The following is a 21293-nucleotide window of genomic DNA, read 5'->3' on the forward strand; positions in this document are numbered from 1 at the left end:
GCCCAGCCGTTCCTCCTCCAGGCACCCGCCACCTTACCGAACAATTATCTGGAAATGTATACACGAACCTGTTTGGGCTACTGCCGCGGCGCCATCTTACATCATAATGAGTTACAAGACCCAAAATTCTCGGCCCTCCGCATTTGAGCGTGGGCTGTTAGCACTCTGCGAAAAAAGGCGCCCCAAAATGGACCCGACCGAATTTCTAGGCCAAAGTTCCTAGATGATTATTTCGATTTCCCGGGCATGTCATACATTTACTAGTGGCACGGCTGCCTGTAAGTGTGAGGAATGTTCGATCATGGGCCAATACATATCAAGCACATAAGCTAGATTCTTACATCGGCGCAATACAGAGGAGTACTGCTTTTCAAATGTTATACCGAGGCAGAATCTGCTTGCTTGTTGAAGGTAAAATGTCGAAAAATGCTTTTCGAGGTCGAGCATAATCTTAATTTCTGAATCAACGAACAGCGCCAATACACGGCCAATCCGCATAGTTTGCCGTGCGCAAAATTGATTGCAGATTGCCTCCACAAAAGCATTTCAACCAGTAGTAATCCATCGCGTCTATTGCGTTTTGAAACGTCATGATGATGTGATGACATTTTATAAATAAAAGTTAATTTTTAATTGCTGAAACTCGTCAATGGATTTTTGCAACACCAATATTAAAATAAATACCCGGGGAGAGCATAGATCATCAACGGGTCGCTGCCCAACTGGACAGATGTGATTCACGGTCAGCAACAGTCCACATTATAATATTAACTGTTGTCAGCATACTTGATCACTCCAAAGCTTTTGCTTTCTGACCGTCGTAATAAGGCCAAGCTCACACAATTTTCCCATAACTATAACTTGTTTTGTACGAATAGTGATAAACTTCAAAAAGATAGTGATAGACATAGACAGGCTTGCGGAATGGACTGACACGTGGCAGATGACATTTAAAGTAGAAAAGTGCGAAGTGATATCTTGGCAGTAAGAGCGAGGAGAGGCAATCTAAACTAAAGGTCACAATTATAAAATGGGTGCATGAACAGAGAGTCCTGGAGTATATATGCACAAATCATTGACGGTGCCAGCGCCGATTGATATAACGGTTAAAAAAGCATGCGGGATCCTGGGCTTCATCAAAAAAACTTTGGCCGCAACTTTTCTCAACGTGGCTGGGCGGTGGCGGGCGACGTCGGTGGCTGGTCCCGACTCCGATGCTCTCTCTATCCCCTGTGTGAAAGGAATTTCCCTTCATTGGGCTTGTTAAGCCCAGCCAAGAATTTCCTGGCCAAATAGAGGAAGCGAGTCTGGTGATGTAATTTGCTGACTCGTCGTCAGCCGGTTTCCTTAAAGGGACCTTGTCCAAATTTATTTTGACATTTGTGCTGCCAGATTTCGACAGGAATTAGTTGATGGTAACAGTGAAATGACTTCACAGTGATACAGGGCTGCAGCCACCTTCTCCATGACTCCCTGCATATGGTTATGGAGGAAGTCACAGTTCGCAAGGAGCCCTCTATCCTTGCCATGGGGAAAGAGGCCTCGTCAGGAGACCAACACATCCTGGTGACACATAGAAGAGCAGGATGCACACAGGGATGTGATCAGGACCTGGGTGCTTTGCCACAATCCTTTCAATTATCTTTGTCGATCAAGAAACGTTAGTAAAAAGCCACACTCAACCTGTGCCTCTCATCATATCCCCATCATTCTGCCTTCCCTACCATAATCCTGCACATCCTTACACACAACAAATTAACTTGGACCTCCACCTATCTCTCTATCTATCTTATCATATCTTCATCTCAGTAGACACCGCTGACACTCACACTCATCCTAGTGCAATCATGCCAACAACAACAAACAAAGGTAGAGTGCTTCTTGCAATGTTCAAAAATGTTTCTGTTAATGTGATGTCAAACACTGAAACCTTTATTGTCAACACTTTCCCTTATTGGATAGATCTGTGTGCTCCTTTGGAAGTGGCTTAGTAAGTTGTGATGAATAGTTAGAACATAATGGTTCACCCCGCAATAGTGACGCGTGTGAAGGGAAAGGTTTTTCATTGTGGGATGCTTCATGTTTTTGGTGTCGAGTCATGCCAATCTGCTACCTCCTATGGCAGCCACAGTGTGAAGCGACAAGTGAAGTAAATCTGGCCATGGAGAGGCCATCCTATGCATTCCAGGCAGTAATGTGTGTTGTGTTCCTAACACAGATGAGACTGCACACAGGGAGATTAAAGTAACAGTGACCTCAGTCTAATTAAGACACTCCAAATTGAGGAACAGGCCTTACGGGCCAGCATATATACAGTGCTCCCAAGGGATGCTGAGACCCCTTGGGACTTCAAGGGATGCGCTCAATGGTGGCGGAACATGGGAGTGCATGCTTTACAGATACAGAACACCAATTCCACCCCAAGTCAAAGTGAAAACTATTTACAAGGTGAGGCGGTCGGGAGCCTTTCTTTACCTGGTGGACCGCCTTGATACAAATGTCTGTTCTGGTGTGTTGGCTGTGTCCTCGCTGGGCTGGTGTGTTGTTGGTCCTGCTGGGCTGCTGGGTGAGCCTGGCCTTGCTGGGCTGTTGGGCGTGATGGGTTCGATTTCCTGGTCCGGGGTGGTGTCGATGATCCTTTGGGTGTGTGTTGTGGGCTCGAAAAAGGTGGTTTCTGCTGTGGGTTGTTCAGGGCAGTCTGTGAACCGCAGCCTCGTTTGGTCCAGGTGCTTTCTGAAAATTTGTCCATTGGCAAGTTTGACTACAAGCACCCTAGTCACTTCTTTAGCTATCACCGTGCCCGATATCCACTTGGGACCATGTCCATAGTTTAGCAAATACACAGGTTCATTCAGATCAATTTCCCATGACACACTGGCGCGACCATCGTTGATATTTTGTTGCTACTGCCTGCTCTCTACCTGATCATGCAGGTTGGGGTGAACCAGTGAGAGTCTTGTTTTAAGTGTCCTTTTCATGAGTCGCTCAGCTGGGGGCATCCCTGTGAGCGAGTTGGGTGTCGTGCATTAGCTGAGCAGTACTCGGGACAGGCGGGTTTGGAGTGAGCCTCCTGTGACTTGTTTGAGGCTCTGTTTGATTGTTTGTACTGCCCGCTCTGCCTGCAAAATGGAGGCTGGTTTAAACAGGGCCGAGGTGACATGTTTGATCCCATTGCGGGTCATGAATCCTTTAAATTCGGCATTGGTGAAACATGGCCCGTTATCACTAACCTATTGTCAGGCAGGCCGTGGATGGCAAACATGGCCCTTCGGCTTTCAATGGTGGCGATGGCGATGCTTCCCGAAATTATTTCACGTTCAATCCATTTTGAAAAATCATCCACCACCACCAGGAACATTTATCAAAAAACGGGCCCGCATATGCAACATGGATCCTCGACCATGGTCTCGAGGGCCAAGATCACAAACTTAGTGATGCCTCTCTGGGCGCGATGCTCAACTGAGCACGCACACTGCTTTGTCGTACACAGGACTCAAAGTCATAGTCGATACCAGGCCACTACACGTAGGATCTGGCTATTGCTTTCATCATTACTATACCCGAGTGTGTGCTGTGGAGATCCAAGATGAACGTCTCCCTGCCCTTTTTCGGTAGCACTACGTGGTTACCCCACAATAGACAGTCTGCCTGAATGGACAGCTCGTCCTTTCGACGCTGGAACAGCTTGATTAGCACTTGCATTTCAAGGGGGATGCTGGCCCAGCTCCCATGCAGTCAACAGCTTTTTACTAGGGACAGCAGAGGATCTTGGCTGGTCCAAGTCCTAATCTAGCTGGCCGTGACAGGTGTTTTATCATTTGCAAACACTTCCATGACCAGCAACAAGTCTGCGAGGTGGGCCACTATTAACAAGTGGTGGGCAATGGTAGCTGACTGAGAGCATCCACACAGTTCTTGGTGCCTGGCCTGTGGCAGATCGTATAGTTATACACGGATAGCGTGAGTGCCCACCTTTGTATGCGGGCTGAGGCATTAGTATTTATCCTCTTGTTTTCAGTGAACAGGGATATGAGGGGCTTGTGATCGGTTTCCAGCTCAAATTTGAGGCCAAACACGTACTCATGCATTTTCTTTACCCCGAACACACACGCTAATGCATCTTTCTCAATCATGCTGTAGGCCCTCTCAGCCTTAGACAAGCTGCTGGAGGCATATGCAACAGGTTGCAACTTCCCCGCAACGTTAACTTGTTGTAATACACGCCCGACTCCGTACGATGATGCATCACATGCTAGCACAAGTCTTTTACAAGGGTTATACAATACAAGCAGCTTTTGGAGCATAAAATGTTTCTGGCTTTCTCAAAAGCAATTACTTGTTTTTTTCCCCATAGTCAGTTCTCACCTTTACGCAATAACACACGGAGGGGCTCTAAGAGGGTGCTTAACCCCGGTAGGAAATTACCAAAATAGTTGAGGAGTCCCAGGAACAACCGCAGCTCCATGACATTCTGTGGCCCAGGCGCCTCTGATCGCCTCTGTCTAGGCGTCTGTGGGTGGAATGCCGTCCGCCATGGGATCTTTCTCCCCAAAACTACACTTGTGTTGCCATGAAGACGCATTTCGACCTCTTCAGCCATAGCTCTACGCGATCCAGTTGCTGGAGCACCTCCTCCAGGTTTTGTAGGTGCTCGACGGTGTCCCGTCCCGTGACCAATATATTGCCCTGAAAAGCCACCGTGCATGGTACTGACTTGAGTCGGCTGACCATGTTTCTCTGGAAGATCGCTGCAGCCGACCGAATTCTAAACGGGTATCTGCTGTAGATGAACAGTCCCTTGTGTGTGTTGATGCAGGTGATGCCCTTTGAAGACTCCTCCAGCTTCTGCTTCATGTAGGCCGAAGTCAGCTTGAGCTTGGTGACCATCTTGCCTCCTGCCAGCGTCAAAAATAGGTTGTCTGCCTTAGGTAGCAGGTATTGGTATTGTAGCGAGAAACGATTAATAGTTACTTTATAATCGCTGCAAATCCTGATCATGCCATCAATTTTGAGTGTTGGAACAATCGGGCTGGCCCACTCACTGAATTCCACTGGGAAATTATGCCCTCGCGTTGCAGCCTGTCCAGCTCGATTTCCACTCTCTCCCTCATCATGTGAGGTACTGCTCGCACCTTGTGGTGAATGGGTCGTGCCTCTGGGACCAATTGGATCCGCACCTTCGCCCCGGAAAAGTTTCCAATGCCTGGCTCAAAAAGGGAAGGAAATTTGTTAAGAACCTGGGTACATGAGGCCTCATCGATATGTGATAGCGTTGGGATGTCATCCAAGTTCCAGCAGATTTTGCCCAGCCAGCTCCTTCCAAGTAGTGTGGGGCCATCGCCCAGGACAATCCAAAGTGGCAGTTCACGCACCATGCCCTCGTAGGTGACCTTGACCATGGTGCTGCCCAGGACAGTTATAAGCTCTTTGGTCTACGTTCTCAGTTTTGTGTGGATGGGGCTCAGGGCTGATCTGAGTGCCTTGTTGCAACACAGTCTCTCAAACATTTTTTTACTCATGATGGATTGGCTAGCGCCAGTGTCCAGTTCCATGGCTGCAGTTAAGCCATACAATTTTACATTTAGCATTATAGGTGGACATTTCATCGAAAATGTGTGCATCCTGTGTACTTCAGCATCTGCCTCCTCTCTCTGAGGTTCGAGATTGCTTTGATTCACCATGGACCTATTTTCCTCTGCCACATGGTGGTTAGCAGGTTTTGCAGAGCTTGCAGCTCGTCTACAAGCTCGTTGGAGGTGCCCCATTGTTCCACAGCTCTTGCAAACATATCCTTTGAAGCGGCATGAATAGGCTGAATGGAAGCCTTCACAACATCAACAAGGTGTGAATTTCCTTGCATTCATCCTTTCTTGCGGACTCTGAGTCATCTGCATCACCCGAGCTGTGCTGGTAGTTGCAGACTCGTGGTTCTGCCCTGTACATTTCTGCTCGCAAACACAGTTCCAGTTAATTTATAAACATTGCTAGCACTTGAGTACTGAGAGATTTGTTTGGTGTTTTCACTGGTGGACATAAACGCCTGTGCTACCGCAATGGCATTACTGAGGGTCGGTGTCTCTACAGTCAAATGTTTTCATCGGATGGTCTCCTGGCCAACGCCCAGTACAAAAACGTCTCTGAGCATTTGCTCCAGGTAGACATCAAACTCACATTGTCCTGCAAGTCGCCTTCGCTCGGTGATGTAGCTTGCCATTTCCTGACCTTCAGATCGCTGGCACATGTAGAACCGATACGTCGCCATCAGCACGCTCTCCCTCGGGTTAAGATGCTCGCGAACCAGTGTACACAGCTCCTCATATGACTGATCAGTGGGTTTCACTGCAGCCAGAAGATTCTTCGTGAGGCTGTAGGGCGGTGCCCCACAGATCGTGAGGATGACCGCTCTCCTTTTTGCAGTGCTTCCTTCTCCGTCCAGCTCATTGGCTACAAAGTACTGATCTAGCCATTCAACATAGGCTTCCAGTCCTCTCCCTCCGAGAACTTCTCCATGATGCCCACAGTTTGCTGTATCTTTGCGTTGGACTCGTATACTCGTCACCAGTTGTTGTGTTCCTAACACAGATGAGACTGCATACACGTAGGTTAAAGTAACAGTGACCTCAGTCTTTATTAAGACACTCCAGTGTGAGGAACAGGGCTTAGGGGCCGGCTTATGTACAGTGCTCCCAAGGGATGCTGTGATCCCTTGGGACCTCAGGGGATACGCTCCCCGATGGCAGAACATGGGAGTGCATGCTTTACAGATACACAATATCGTGGATATGTGTTGATATCCTGTGTCCTGTCCAGCATCAGGTGACTGCAGAGACATTTGTTGTTGTTCTTGACATTACTCGTGTGTCTGGTGATTTTGTTGTTGGGGCTGATCGTGGTGGGACTCCGAGGCCCAACGTGAGATTTTTTTTCAAGGGCACCAATGCTGATGTAATAGATGGCAGGTGAGCTTGTGATGACAGAAGCGATCTGCAACGGTGAGATAGGTTATTTCAAGGAGGTGACAGTGGATATTAAGTACTCTCCAAACACTTCCATACGTATAAATCTCAAAACTGTAAAACAAATCCTGAAAGCTCCAGCTCCAATCATTAAAAAGTGAACAGCTGTGAAATAGTAGCTTTTAAACCAGATTTGCAGCTGTCACCTATTCAAATCAATAGAGATTCACTGAACGCCCGACGTACTTACCTGACGTTTTCAGGAGCCTCGTGAAATAGTTGGAAAAATATACAGTAGCTTGTAAATTACTTCTTAGTTATTTGAATTGACACACACACCGCTTAGTGCCAGGTCTGTAAGATGCAAACAGAGCCTCCACTTGCAAAACTTACATGGAGGCGGTGTCAAAGCGCAATTAAACTTTTAGATTTTGACAGTGGACCCGCCTCCAAATCCGCCCTCTGAGCACCAGAAAAATCAGTATGTCCAATTCTGGGCACCACACTTTAGAGACAGGTCTTAGAGACAGCGCAGGAAAGATTTTCGAGAATGGATCCAGGAATGAGGGACTTCAGTTATGTAAATATACTAGAGAAGTTGGTATTGTGATCCTTGGAGCAGAGAAGTATGAGTGGAGCTTTGATAGAGGCGTTCAAAATCCTGATGTGGCTAGACAGAGTTGACAGAGTGAAACTGTTCCTATTGGTGGAAGGCTGTAGAACCAGAGGACACATATTTAAGCTGATTGGCAAAAGAGGTGACAAACAAATTAAACAGTGAGTGGTTAGCATTTAGAACGCACTGCTTGAAAGGGTGGAGGACGCAGATTCAATCGTGTCTTTTAAAAGTGGAATTGGATAAATACCCGATGGAAATAAAATTGCAGAGCAACTGGGAATAGCGGGGATTGGGAATAGCTGAATTGCTCTTGCAGAGAACTGACACCGGCTCGTTGGGCCGAATGGCCTCATTCTACGATTCTATGATATTCATTTTATGAGGAATTTTAAAAAGGGATCAGTGGAAGAAGTACTTAATGCATGATTTATCAGCAAAGGAATAACAACTATAAAAGTCAAAAATATTTCGGCTGAGCGAAAATAAATATAATTTACATATCTCGTAGCTTTCAGAAAATTCTGCATTGTGATCGCTTGAATCTGTTCCTGCTTGCATCCACCAATCAGGAACTGAATTGTGACTGGTGATCCATACTGTCCGTTCCTCACTTCCAATCAGTTACAATGCAAACAGAATGCAAGTTCAGTGATGCAACATTAGTATTCGAAATGCTGCTATGAGAAATAAAAGCTAATTTAAGGAGCGAATCATGATTCAAATCAATACGTTTGCACAATATTTATCTGCTCGTACTGAAAGAATGTGAAATAATGTTTTTTGTTGGGATCTCTGAAAGGTAACGCGCATCAAGCTGCACCAAATATTTACTGAGGGATGTGGAATTATGCCACTTTAAAAGATACTGCCTGTTATAAAGGTAACCTTTACTTTAAGTTCCCCTCTTGGATTCTCACTGGCGGGCAGAATCATTATTCTCTTCCAAGGGAACTACAATTCGATGCTTTTATAAGAACATAAGAAAACATAAGTGATAGGAGCAGAGTATGCCATACGGCCCCTGCTCTGTATGGCCTACTCCGCTATTTAATAACATCATGGCTAATCCGATCATTGACTCAGGTCCACCTCACTGCCCGCTCCCCATAATCCGTAATTCCCTTCTCGTTTAAGAAACTGTCTATTTCTGCCTTAAGTTTATTCAATGTCCCACCGTCTTCAGCTTTACAACCGTCTGATTTTCTGGATAATATACGATCCAAGCAGACAATATTTAGAGATAAATTTAAGTAATAGAGTTGTATGCATAGGGAAAAAAATATATGGAACAACTTTGTGGGTCCACCGTCAGGTGTGCATTGTCTTGTGGAACGTTAAGATTTGTCGTCAGTTTAATACCCCTTTTATCCTGCAAACTCAGCAAAATAAACTAAATGTTGTCTTTAAACAAAGTATGTTTCATTTCATCATATAGGAGTATATTACATGCCATGAGGCTTTTTATGTAAAGGAACCTATCCACTGAGACAGCGTGTTGCCTTCGATAATAATAATGGCCGGGAATTTTCTCACCTCGGTGGGACCAGAGTGGGCGACATCGGTGTTGGGTTCCGACCCCACTGCTGGCTACAACCCGCTTTCAAAAATAATTTTCCCTTGATATGGCTGGTTAATCTCACCCAGCACAATTGCCGTTCCAATTAGAGGAAAAGCATCTGCTGAGGTCATTTCATGACATGTCATCAGCAGGTTTCCTGAAAGGAACCATGGCCAACGTTGTTTTGAAAATTGTACCAGCTGTTTTCTACAACATTAAAGTGCTTCAAACATTGTCAATCCCCGCATAGAGGTGCAGTGCTGCACACAGGTCATCCCATGACTCCCTGCATATTTTAAATGCATGAGTCAGAGCAAATAGGGAGGTCCTCTTCCCTTCCGAAGGGCATAAGACACTTCCCCAGAGATCAACATAGTCTCAGGAGGACAAAAGCAGGGATGTCATCAGGAGAACCTGGATGCAGTGGCAAAAATCTTTCAATGATATAATTACATCAGGAAACGATAGTACAATGACACACTCACTTTCGTCCTGCTGTGGCTCTCATCACAACCACATCAATCTGCCTTCCCTACCCTACCCACACATCTTTACTCACAACAAATTACATTGGACCTGCAGCATCCCTCTCTCTCCATCTATATTGTCACATCCCAACCAGGGAGAAGGCTATCATAGATCTAGTACTGTGTAATGAGGCAGGATTAATAAATTATCTCGTCATAAAAGATCCTCTTGGAATGAGTGACCATAATATGGTTGAATTTCAAATTCATTTGGAAGGTGACAAAGTTCGTTCTCAAACAAGGGTACTAAGCTTAAACAAAGGAGACTACAAAGTTATTAGGGCAAAGTTGGCTAAAGTAGACTTAGAAAATAGACTAACGTATGGGATGCTTGATGAGCAGTGGAAGATATTTAAGAAGATATTTCATAATTCGCAACAAAAATATATCCCAAGGAGAATGAAAGACTGTAAGAGAAGGGATCACCGCCCATGGCTAACTAAGGAAATAAGGGAGGATATCAAATTGAAAGCAAAGGCATACAAAGTGGCCAAGACTAGCGGCAGGCCAGAGGATTGAGAATTTTTTAAAAGCCAACAAAGAACAGCTAAAAAAATGATTAAGAGCAGGATGATAGAATATGAAAGTAAACTAGCACGAAATATAAAGACAGATAGTAAGAGTTTCTACAGGTGCATCAAAAGGAAAACGGTGGCGAAAGTAAATGTTGGTCCCTTGGAGGATGTGACTGTGGAATTAATAATGGAGAACAGTGAAATGGCAGAGACGTTGAACAAATATGTTGTATCGGGCTTCACGTTAGAAGACTGTATAGGGTATTTGTGAGGCCACACCTGGAGTACTGTGTATAGTTTTGTTCTCCGTATTTAAGGAATGTTATATATGTCAGAGATGTCATTAGCTGGATTCCGGAGATGAGGTGATTGACTTATGAGGCTAGGTTGAAAATGTTGGGCCTATTCACATTGGAGTTCAAAAGAATGAGAGGTGATTTTATTAAAACTTATGATAATGAGGGGGCTCGACAAGATGGATGCAGAGAGAATATTTCCACTCATCGGGGAAAATAAAACTAGGGGAGATAGTCTAAGAATAAGGGGTCACCGATTTAACACTGTGATGAAGAGGAATTTCTTCGCTCAGAGGGATGTGAAGCTATGGTATTCTCTGTCCCAGAGAGCTGTGGAGGCTGGGTCATTGAATATGTTTAAGGCGGAGATATACAGATTTTTGAGCAATAAGGGAGTAAAGGGTTATGGGGAGCAGACGTGGAAGTGGAGCTGAGTCCATGATCATATCAACCATGATTTATTGAATGGCGGAGCAGGATCGTGGGGCCAAATGGCCTACTCCTTCTCCTATTTCTTATGTTCTTATTCCCATCTCACTCGCCACCCCACACATCACTGTCATTCTCGTGCAATCATACCAGTTGATAACGCACAGGGGTAGTCACGTGGGTGTTTAATCCAATGTTCCTGTAAAGTGTCTAATAATTTAGTGTCAAACATTTAAACATTTATTTTTTAATCTTTGTACTCTGGAAGTGGCTTTGTGAGTTGCAATGAATGGTGCGATATAACGGTACCCCCTGCAATGGTGGTGTGTTGTGAGTGTGAAAGTAATGGCTTGGGCATAGCAGGGATGTTTTATTGTGTTTGTGTGGCGCATCATGTGGCAGCCAGGGTGTGCAGCATCAAATGAAGTACATCTGGCCATGGTCAGGCCAACCTGGCTTTCTGGACAATAATATGCTCCTCTCCTGTGCAGCATCTGGTGATTGCGAAGAAGTTTGTTGTTGTTGGTTGTGTTGCTTGTGTGCCTTGTGCTGCGGGTATTGGGCATGATCGTGCTGGGATTTTACGACCAAGTTGAGGCAGTATAAAGGGCTCCCATGCTGATGTAATAGGTGGTAGGTGAACGTAAGGTGACAGAAGCGGTCTGTCAATGGGGTGAAAGGTACTTTCAATCAGGTGATACTGGATGAAGAGTGGAAAATATAAAGCCTGCAGCATCTGTGCTGGAAATGGACTGAGATACAGCTTGTGGCTGAGGAAATTGATAATCTGTAAGGTGGGAGCTCTTACTGTACTTTTCGAGGTGTCCAGCATTGGCCACTGAACTCCGCCTGAGGTTGACAGCCGTGGTCCCCAAACAGTATGGTTCCCGTGACTATGAAGTTAAAGTGAAAAGGTAAGTTGAAAAAAACCTTTAATGAACTGACAACGAAATGCTAATGAGATTATTTGGGTGCACCATTGCCTGTGTCTGCTGAGCGCCAACAATCCCGACATTGCGAAAGGTGCGTGGCGGTGGGTTGGCCGCGCAGACCTGACCCACTGTCAACAAAAATACCTTAATATCCGACCCAGCACGAATCCTGCCCACTCACCCGCTGGTAAATATCGGCCATAGAGTTTCCCAGGGAACTGCTTTGGTTCAACTTTCCAGTGCTTCAGACTAATAATGATGCTAAATGTCTTACAAGTATATAAGAAACGCCCCATGATGAATTAGAGGGGTTTTCTTCTGTGCAGTTAACAAGGGCACAGTCATCAGCAAACAAGTGCTCGCAAACACGTTTTTCAGAGGTTTTAGGTTTGGAAATCAGACAGAAGACATTGTACAATTTTCCATGCGTCCTGAAGCGAATATACACTACTTCATACATGTTTCTGAATAAATAACTAAGCATAGATGCAGGCAAGGTTCTAAACAAGGTGGGAGCTAGAACACTGCGCTGTATGACTCCATTGGAGTTAGGGAAGGAATTGGAAACTACAAAATCTGCCATGATTCTGTAACCTCCTCTATTTCCACAACCCTCCCAGAGATGTCGGCGCTTCTCTCATTCTTGCTTCTTGAATACTGCGTGCAGTTTTGGTTTCCATATTTAAGAAAGGATATACTTGCTTTTCAGAGAAGGTTCACTAGGTTGATTCCGGGGATGAGGGGGTTGACTTATGAGGACAGTTTGCGCAGTTTGAGCCTCTACTCAGTGGAATTGAGAAGAATGTGTGCCACCCATGTAAAACAGAGATGAGGTGGAATTTCTTCTCTCAGAGGGTTGTAAATTTGCTGCCTTAGTGAGCTGTGGAAGCTGGGACATTGAATAAATGTAATACAGAAATAGACAGTTTCTTGAACGATAAGAGGAAAAGGGGTGATGGGGAGCGGGCGGAAAAGTGGAGCTGAGTCCATGATTAGATCAGCCATGATCTTATTGAATGGCGGAGGAGGCTCGAGGGGCCGTATGGCCCACTCCTGTTCCTATTTCTTATGTTCTTATATTCTGATAAATACAATTTGTTTTTGTATGATTCTAGCCATCATTTATCTCGTGGGTGATAGAGTTAAGTTTTTCGACACAGCCAATGGCGAGAAGTTTCCAGAGGCCATTTCTCTTGACTGCATTGAGGGCATTTGTGAAATCAGCAAAGACACAGCAAAGGACTTCGTTTTGTTCCCAATACTTTTTCTGCAGTTGGTTGGCAATAAGAAGCATATCGGTAGTGCTTCCGTCTTTTCTGGCTATCAGGCGAACATTTTTCAGGTAGATACTCGATGTAACGGTTTATGATAATTGTAGCAAATATTTTCCTTGCGATACCACGTACACAATTCTTCTGCCATTGCCACACATGTTTACTACCCTTGTTTTGGAATAAGTGGATAACGAATGCATTGTTATGCTCTTGTGGGATGATTTACTTTAGCAATATTAGCTGGAAAAACTAGTTCAGTGACTGAGCTTGTTGCTGACCTCTAGTTTGATATATCACAGCAAGTATAACATCCGTACGTAGGGCCTTGCAACTGGAAAGAAACTTAATATTCGTAATTGTCTCGGGCAATTATATTCTTCAGCAAGACGCACGAAATTCGGGCTTTGAAGAACTTGATTTAATGACTTCAATTTCACTTATGGACTACTGGTTTAATAGACCCTTAAAATGTTTATCCCCTTTGTCCAATATTTGGATCTTGATAGTAAACAAAGTAGAGCCATCAAGACTAGTTAGGATAGTGATATCCCAGACAGGGGACTATAGATAGTAGCATAGTACCCCAAAGAAAGTTTTCAAATCATGCCTGTCGGCGCACATCTGGATTTCCTCAGATTTGTCACTGCACCACTTTGGCTGCAGTATGTTTGAAGCTCATTACGCTTCTTATTATATGCAGCTTTTTTTTTAATGCTGATAGCCTCGGTGGAAACAACCTGCCTCCTTTCAAACGATTATTTTATTCTCGACGTCCAAACCCGTGGCATGGATGGAAAGTTGTGAGTTTAATATTGGAAAATCACCTTAACGGAGAAAAACAATCAAGCCACATGTTAATATACATTGCCAGTATTGGAGTCCCTCAGAGGTCTAATACTGCTCAGATTATAATCTAATTGCTGGGGGCTAATGGCAATTTTACTGTCTTCGAACAAGATGGTTGTCATTTGAATCTATTAGAAAATACATTCATTATTCAGCTAAATGCAACTGACCTGGACGATGGTGAAATAGTGTAGTCTTTTGCTTCGAGAGGCAAATTCATTGTGGAAGGGAATTTGGACTGAAGAGAGGGGTGATTTTGAAATCAACGTTTGAGCAACGGACATATGTCCTCATGTAACACCTATGTAGTGTGGACACTATTGGTGAGAATAATAATAGACTTGAGATCACCTTATCCTCTTTGCGAAGTTCACTTCGTGAAGTCTCTCGGCTCAGGCCTGTAGTGAATTTTATTGGTGCAACATATAGGAATTCAGAAGAAAATGGAAGGTGCACTGCCAAATAACAAATAATCTTTTAAACTAGATTAGGCACGTAGAAAAGATTACAGATTATTTAACCACCAACTTCTAGAACGCAAATCTATCGTGAAGTGCGATATTACATCTGCAGTGATTCAGGGTCCCCTGCTTTCATATCTAAACTAAAGCATTCTGCTAGAGATACTGAATATAACTACAACGCGCCATGTTTTACGCAGCCTTTATATACAGATATACGATCGACAGTAACGTTATTAGTTCCTCGATCTTTTCAGTAACAGTTTTAAATCCAGATTTAAATCGGAACTTTCGATTAATTTACTCTATTTTGAAGGCCAGAATCAGAGCGACAAAATGTACATTTACATCAATTCAACGATAAACTAAAACAAAACTTTCGGATCCAATTTGAGGCTCAAGGGGCGGGAGTTGCTCTGCATATCTGCAACTTCTCGTTGGGGCTAATTATTCTGGATCATAATGATAATGTTGCCGTTATTGTGAATTCCATACCCGAATATGATTCAACAGAGATGGAGGCAGGGAACCATTCATAATTTTACGTGCAGCCACCACCGAAAACGATATTAGATTACGGGATATCGAATGGGAAAACATTACTAATAATCATCTTATAGACTGTGCGCATAATCTTGTTAAAACATATTTTAAACAATGTATGTGAAAAGATATTATAGCTGATCATCAGCCGCCTTTAAAAAATCAGTAGCTGTTAGTCGATCTCCTGTGACATTGCACAGGAGGATTCAAGACAAAGTGCAGTCTTTAAGTGAGGTGATGTTGTAGGGATGTGGATACATGGAGCAGGGTGCGCAGATGTAGTTCAATTACAGTATTAAAATCCTCTACCTTGTCTTATATAGACACAGTACGAACTACCATATTCATATATATACGGAAAATTGCAACTGTAAATATTCGCATTGTATTATCACCCTACCATCAATGGTAGCATTGCAGCCCCTCCACTGTCGGAATGGTACAATTACATTATGATAAATTTACAGAGGCAGTTTTCATTCTAAACGTATATGTAGGAAATTAAAAGATAAATAGCTTAACAGGGAGTTTGATCTTAATATTATATAAAGCAACTCCTGAATAAATATATTTAGTTTAAAAGTATAGCCAGACCATTTGGTTTCGAACTATATGAATTAACCATGTGCGTATCTATCAAAACATTAGTGCTACCTACCAAAGTTATCATCATGTCTCAGTAGGGTCTACATCAGAAAAGATCTGAGAATTAGTTCTTCTTGCACACTTCCCAGTTTGTTATTTCTTGAAGAATAACGGAGATGAAAATTATTCATTGCAAGTTTCCATTATCGATGACGGATATATGCCTGGACCATAATCATTGTTTATTAAGCTGGCCTTCGTTTCAAGCTGAAATAAAATTGCCTTTCTTTTATTGATGTTATATTTGTGAATGCTTTACATATATATGTTAGATATGCATATATACGGGGGTTATGACAAATAGTTTCAATTCATAATCTATCACAGTAAAGAAAATTGTCCAAAAAGAAGGAAGTAAAATTTCAGTTGCGCAACAATAAATCCAGGGAATGATTTATAAAGACATCTCAGCTTTAAAAAATGTGTTATTCGTTTATTGGTTGTGCCTCTAAATGCTTATGTCCACCAATGAGAGCGTGTGACTCTCGTGATCTCTACAGCCCCCTTCACCGACATTCACAGCCAGACAGAGCCGAAACGCAAAAAGCAGATGGCGTACGACTTTGAGAGTACTCGATATAAGAACATAACATAAGAACATAAGAAATAGGAAAATTCCACACATTTACAACCCTCTGAGAGAAGAAATCCCTCCTCATCTCTGTTTCAAATGGGCGGCCCCTTATTCTAAGGTCATGCCCTCTAGGTCTAGTTTCCCCAATCAGTGGAAACAACCTCTCTGGAGCCACGTTGTCAAGCCCCCTCATAATCTTATACGTTTCAATAAGATCACCTCTCATTCTGCTGGACTCCAGTGAGCAAAGGCCCAACCTACTCAACCTTTCCTCATAAGTCAACACCCTCATCCCCGGAATCAACCTAGTAACCTTCTCTGAACTGCATCCAAAACAAGTGTAACCTTTTGCAAATATGGAAACCAAAATTGCATGCACTATTCCAATTGTCACCTCAACAATACCCTGTATAGCTGTAGCAAGACTTCCCTGCTTTTATACTCTATACCCTGTGCAATAAAGGTCAAGATACCATTGGCCTTCCTGGTCATTTGCTGCACCTGCATATTATCCTTTTGTATTTCATGCACAAGTACCCCCAGGTCCCGCTGTGCTGCGACAGGTTGCAATCTTTCTCCATTTAAATAATAACTTGCTCTTTGATTTTTCTGCCAAAGTGCATGACCTCACATTTTCCAACCTGATACTCCATCTTCTAAATTTTGCCCACTCACTTTGCCTGTCTATGTCCTTTTCCAGATTTGTTGTGTCCTCCTCACACCTTGCTTTCCTCCCATCTTTATATCGTCAGCAAACTTGGCTCAGTCCCTTCTTCCAATCGTTAATATAGATTGTAAATAGTTGGGGTCCCAGCACTGATCCCTGCAGCACGCCACTAGTTACTGGTTGCCAACCACAGAATGAACCATTTATGCCGACTCTCTCTTTTCTGTTAGTTAGCCAATCCTCTATCCATGCGAATACATTACCCCCAGCACCGTGAACTTTTATCGTTTGCAGTAACCTATTATGTGGCCATTGTCAAATACCTTCTGGAAGTCCAAATACACCACATCCACTGGTTCCCCTTTATCCATCCTGTTCGTTACACCCTCAAAGATCTCCAGCACATTAGTCAAACATGACTTCCTCTTCACCAATCTATGCTGACTCTGTCTGACCGAATGTTGCTTGTCCAATTGTCCTGCTGCTGCTTCTTTAATGATGGACTCCAAAATTTTCCCAACCACCAAATTTAGGCTAACTGGACTATAGTTTCCTGCTTTTTGTCTGCATCCTTTTTTAAATAGGGACGTTACATTTCAGGTTTTCCAATCTGCTCGGACCTCCCCAGAATCTAGGGAATCTTGGGAACTTACAACCAAAGCACCCACAATCCCTGCCGCTACTGCTCTTAAGACCTTATGATGCAAGTCAGAGGTCCAGGGGATTTATTTGCCTTTACTCCCATTATCTTACTGAGTACCACCTCCTTAGTGATTGTGATTGTGTTAAGTTCCTTCCTCCCTCCCCCACCCATAGCCCCTTGACTATCCACTGTTGGAATATTGTTAGTCTCCTCTACCGTAAAGACTGAAACAAAATATGTATCTGGGGTTGGAACTTTGAAACGTACGCGGATAAATGAGAAATGATGGTGACTGAAATATTCGCATAATGATCTTCGCTTAAGCTTGCTCTTTCTCCGGTAAAAAAAGGAATTTGCATCAGCTTTGTTCCTGGGAGATACTGAAGACTTGGGGTGCCCTGCCGAATTGATTATAATTCTGGAATGTGGCAATGATCCATCTTAAAATATATCAGCAGCTTAGGTGGCTTCTTTTCTTCCTTTTTTCCTTATCATACTTAATTTCACGACAGATTCGGTATTCGATCCCTGAAGAATTAGAACTCGGCGCCGTTGTTGGGAATATCACAGACGATTTAGGATCGGATGTAAAAGAGCTCTCGGCTCGCAAATTTGAGTATTGTTTCTGGCTCCAGGAAACAATATTTGAAGGTGAATTTAGACAATGGGGTTCTGCTCGTTAAGGATAGGATTGACTGAGATCAGCTTTGCGGGCCAAGCCTCACTTGTGTGTTGTTCTTAGAGGCCGTGATTGAAAACCCCCTGAATCTCTATCATATTGAAGTGGAGATTCTGGATGTAAATGAAAATGTTCCCAGTTTTCCAAACAACCAGCTCCGCCTTGAAATTTCAGAGGTTGCGGCACCAGGAGCACGCTTTTGACTCGAGTCCGCGCACGACTTAGACATTGGGACCAACACTGTGCAAAGCTACGAGCTTAGTCAGAACGCTTATTTTATTCTCGATGTACAGACATGCAGTGAAGGCAAAAAAAATGGCATCCTTCGTGCTGGAGAAGTCCCTCGACAAAGGAAAACAATCGACTCATACGTTAGTGCTAATTGCCAAGGACGGCAGGGTCCCTCCGAAATGCAGTACTGCTCAAATAATAATCCTAGTACAGGATGCCATCGACAGCGTGCCGGTTTCTGCCCAGTCAGTTTATAGGGTTAGCCTGTTAGAAAATATACCCAAGGGGGTTTTAGTAATCAAACTAAATGCCACTGACTTGGATGATGCTTCTATTGGAGAAAGAGTGTTTAGCAGGCATACCTCCGTTGGAGTGCGTAAACACTTTGACCTGGATTCCCAAACTGGTGAAATCAGGGTTAAAGGTAATCTGGATTTAGAAGAAAGTGATGCATTTAAGATGAACGTGCAGACAACGGACAAAGGTCTTCATGGAACCCCGGTGGATTGTGTCGTGCTAGTGAACATTATTGATGTAAACGACCACGCTCCTGAGGTCACACTGACCACTCTCTCCAGTTCAGTACTCGAAGATGATTTTGAAGGCGGGTGGTAGCTCTCTTTAGTGCAGCAGACAAAGATTCTGGAGAAATTGGGTAGATGAAATTCCACATCCCATAAAGGCTTCCTTTCAAATTAGATTTTTCTTTGAAGAACCATTATACAGTGCTTACCCAAAAGCTATTGGATCGTGAGAACATCATCAAATATGATATCACCATCGCATGCAGCGATTCAGGAGCCCCCCCTCTGATATCCAAGAAATGTATAAATCACAATGCACCAAGGTTTATGCAGCCTTTATATACAACGTATGTGATGGAAAATAATGCGATTGAAACATCTATAATTTCCGTTACAGCCTTTGATCCAGATGTAGGACAAAACGCTCGCATAAACTATTCTTTTCTAAAGTCTCGTGTCCAGGGCGCCTCAGTAACCACGTACGTCTCCATTAGATCAGAGAGTGGTATCCTATTTTCTCAGAGATCGTTTGATTACGAGAAACTAAAAACTTTCAGTTCTAAATTCAGGTAAAGGACTCTGGGGCCCCTGCGCTCACCAGCAACGTTTCAGTGGAGATTATTATCATTGATCAGAATGGGAATACCCCCGTGATCCCGCACCCATTACCCGAGTTCAGGTCTACAGTATTGGAGACAATGTCCAGGTTTGCCGATCCAGGATACCTGGTTAACAAGGTATCGGCCATCGATGCTGACTCTGACCAGAATGCTCGCCTTTCTTACGAGATTCTCCAAGCTACTGAGCCTGGACATTTCACAGTATCGCGAGATACGGGTGAAATATGGACAATTCGTGAAATTGTGAACCAAGTTGCCGCCAAGCAACAGTTGATCATTGTGGTCAAAGACAGTGGAACACCATCACTTTCTGCTACAATAACAGTCATGTTGTCAGTCATTGAGGACCATATGGAAGTTCTTTCCGATGTGAGCAATTAATCTGGAGATCCTGAGTTTGCATACGATGCAACTATTTTTTTCGTCATCTCTTTACGGATACTATCTACCATTTTCTTCATGGTTTTAATTATCCACTCTGTCAAAGTTCATAAGATCAGGAATGGGTTTGCTGACCGCAACTGTGTCCTGGCACTTGTTGTTGCTTTGAAGCAAGGAATTCGCTGAATAGAATTCAAAAGACCAGTCGAAATCTTCAGATACGTTGACGTACTTGGGGTTGATCCACTTTCACATAGTTACCGCTACGAGACATGTTCCAATTCAAATTCGGCTGCGAGAGACTTCTTTCACCCCAAGATGTGTAATTCTAGGACAGTAAAAATGAATACCAGAGCTGAAGCAACTCTGGGTTTCTAAGTCCTGAATATTTTCGGAGCACTGTAGGTAATAAGGTGAGACGCGTTTGAAGGAGAAACCTTCCGGATTTGATGTGGTTGAACAGCGGCCCACTCTTTGATTCCAATACAGCTGAAGACGATAGTTAAAATGCTAACCTCTCTGTTTTCTCTGCTACATAATTTCCAAGCTAACATGGCTGTCTCCCATTGCATCTCGTTTTCCCGTCACATCTTCTCGTTTCCTTACGATCACATAGTTGTAGCTATAATGTGCCTACCCATGCCCTAGCACCATCCATTCGCAGACTCCGAAATAATCACCTACAGCGAGTTATATATAAGTAGATATCCAGGTTTTAAAATAGAAAACGAAGTCATAGTTGCAAAATGTAATAGAAAAAAAAATAATCAAATTCCATGTGTCAATTGGCCATTGTTCCCACCTCAGGTAAAATACAATGTTCAAATTGCATTTCCTCTTAGAAAAGTTGAATATAAGTTGGACCTAATTCAGGAAATAATTGTAACCAGCAAAGATTGCCTGCATAGCTGAGTGTTAAAATAAATCCGTAATATAAATGTGATGGGTATCCAGGTAAGAATGGGGAATATCTCACAATTGATCAGCGGGGACTGCATTGTGATGTTGCCACTTTATGTATGATTGTTCAGTCATTCAGAATTGAGCGGGCTTTAAAATAAATTGTTCAACATTATACCTTATCTGCACCGAACACCGAATTGGCTGTATAAATAGCTGACATCATGATTGCATGTTTTTCAGAATCAAAAGGCAGTATCTTCATGAGCTTGTGGAATTACACAAACGTTTTAAGCAAATAAATAAACAAACAAATAACACCCAGGACAGGATCAAAACGAAGCATAAACAAAATATATGATTTGAGAATTTAGATAACTCCATACCATTTTATGGAGGAATCTCAAATCGTGATATTTGCTTTCTAGAGTAGTTTCTTGCTGAGTGACGATGGGAAAATAGGAATGTAATAC

This window comes from Pristiophorus japonicus, chromosome 4, assembly GCF_044704955.1.
Source record: "Pristiophorus japonicus isolate sPriJap1 chromosome 4, sPriJap1.hap1, whole genome shotgun sequence".
Lineage (NCBI taxonomy): Eukaryota > Metazoa > Chordata > Chondrichthyes > Pristiophoridae > Pristiophorus > Pristiophorus japonicus.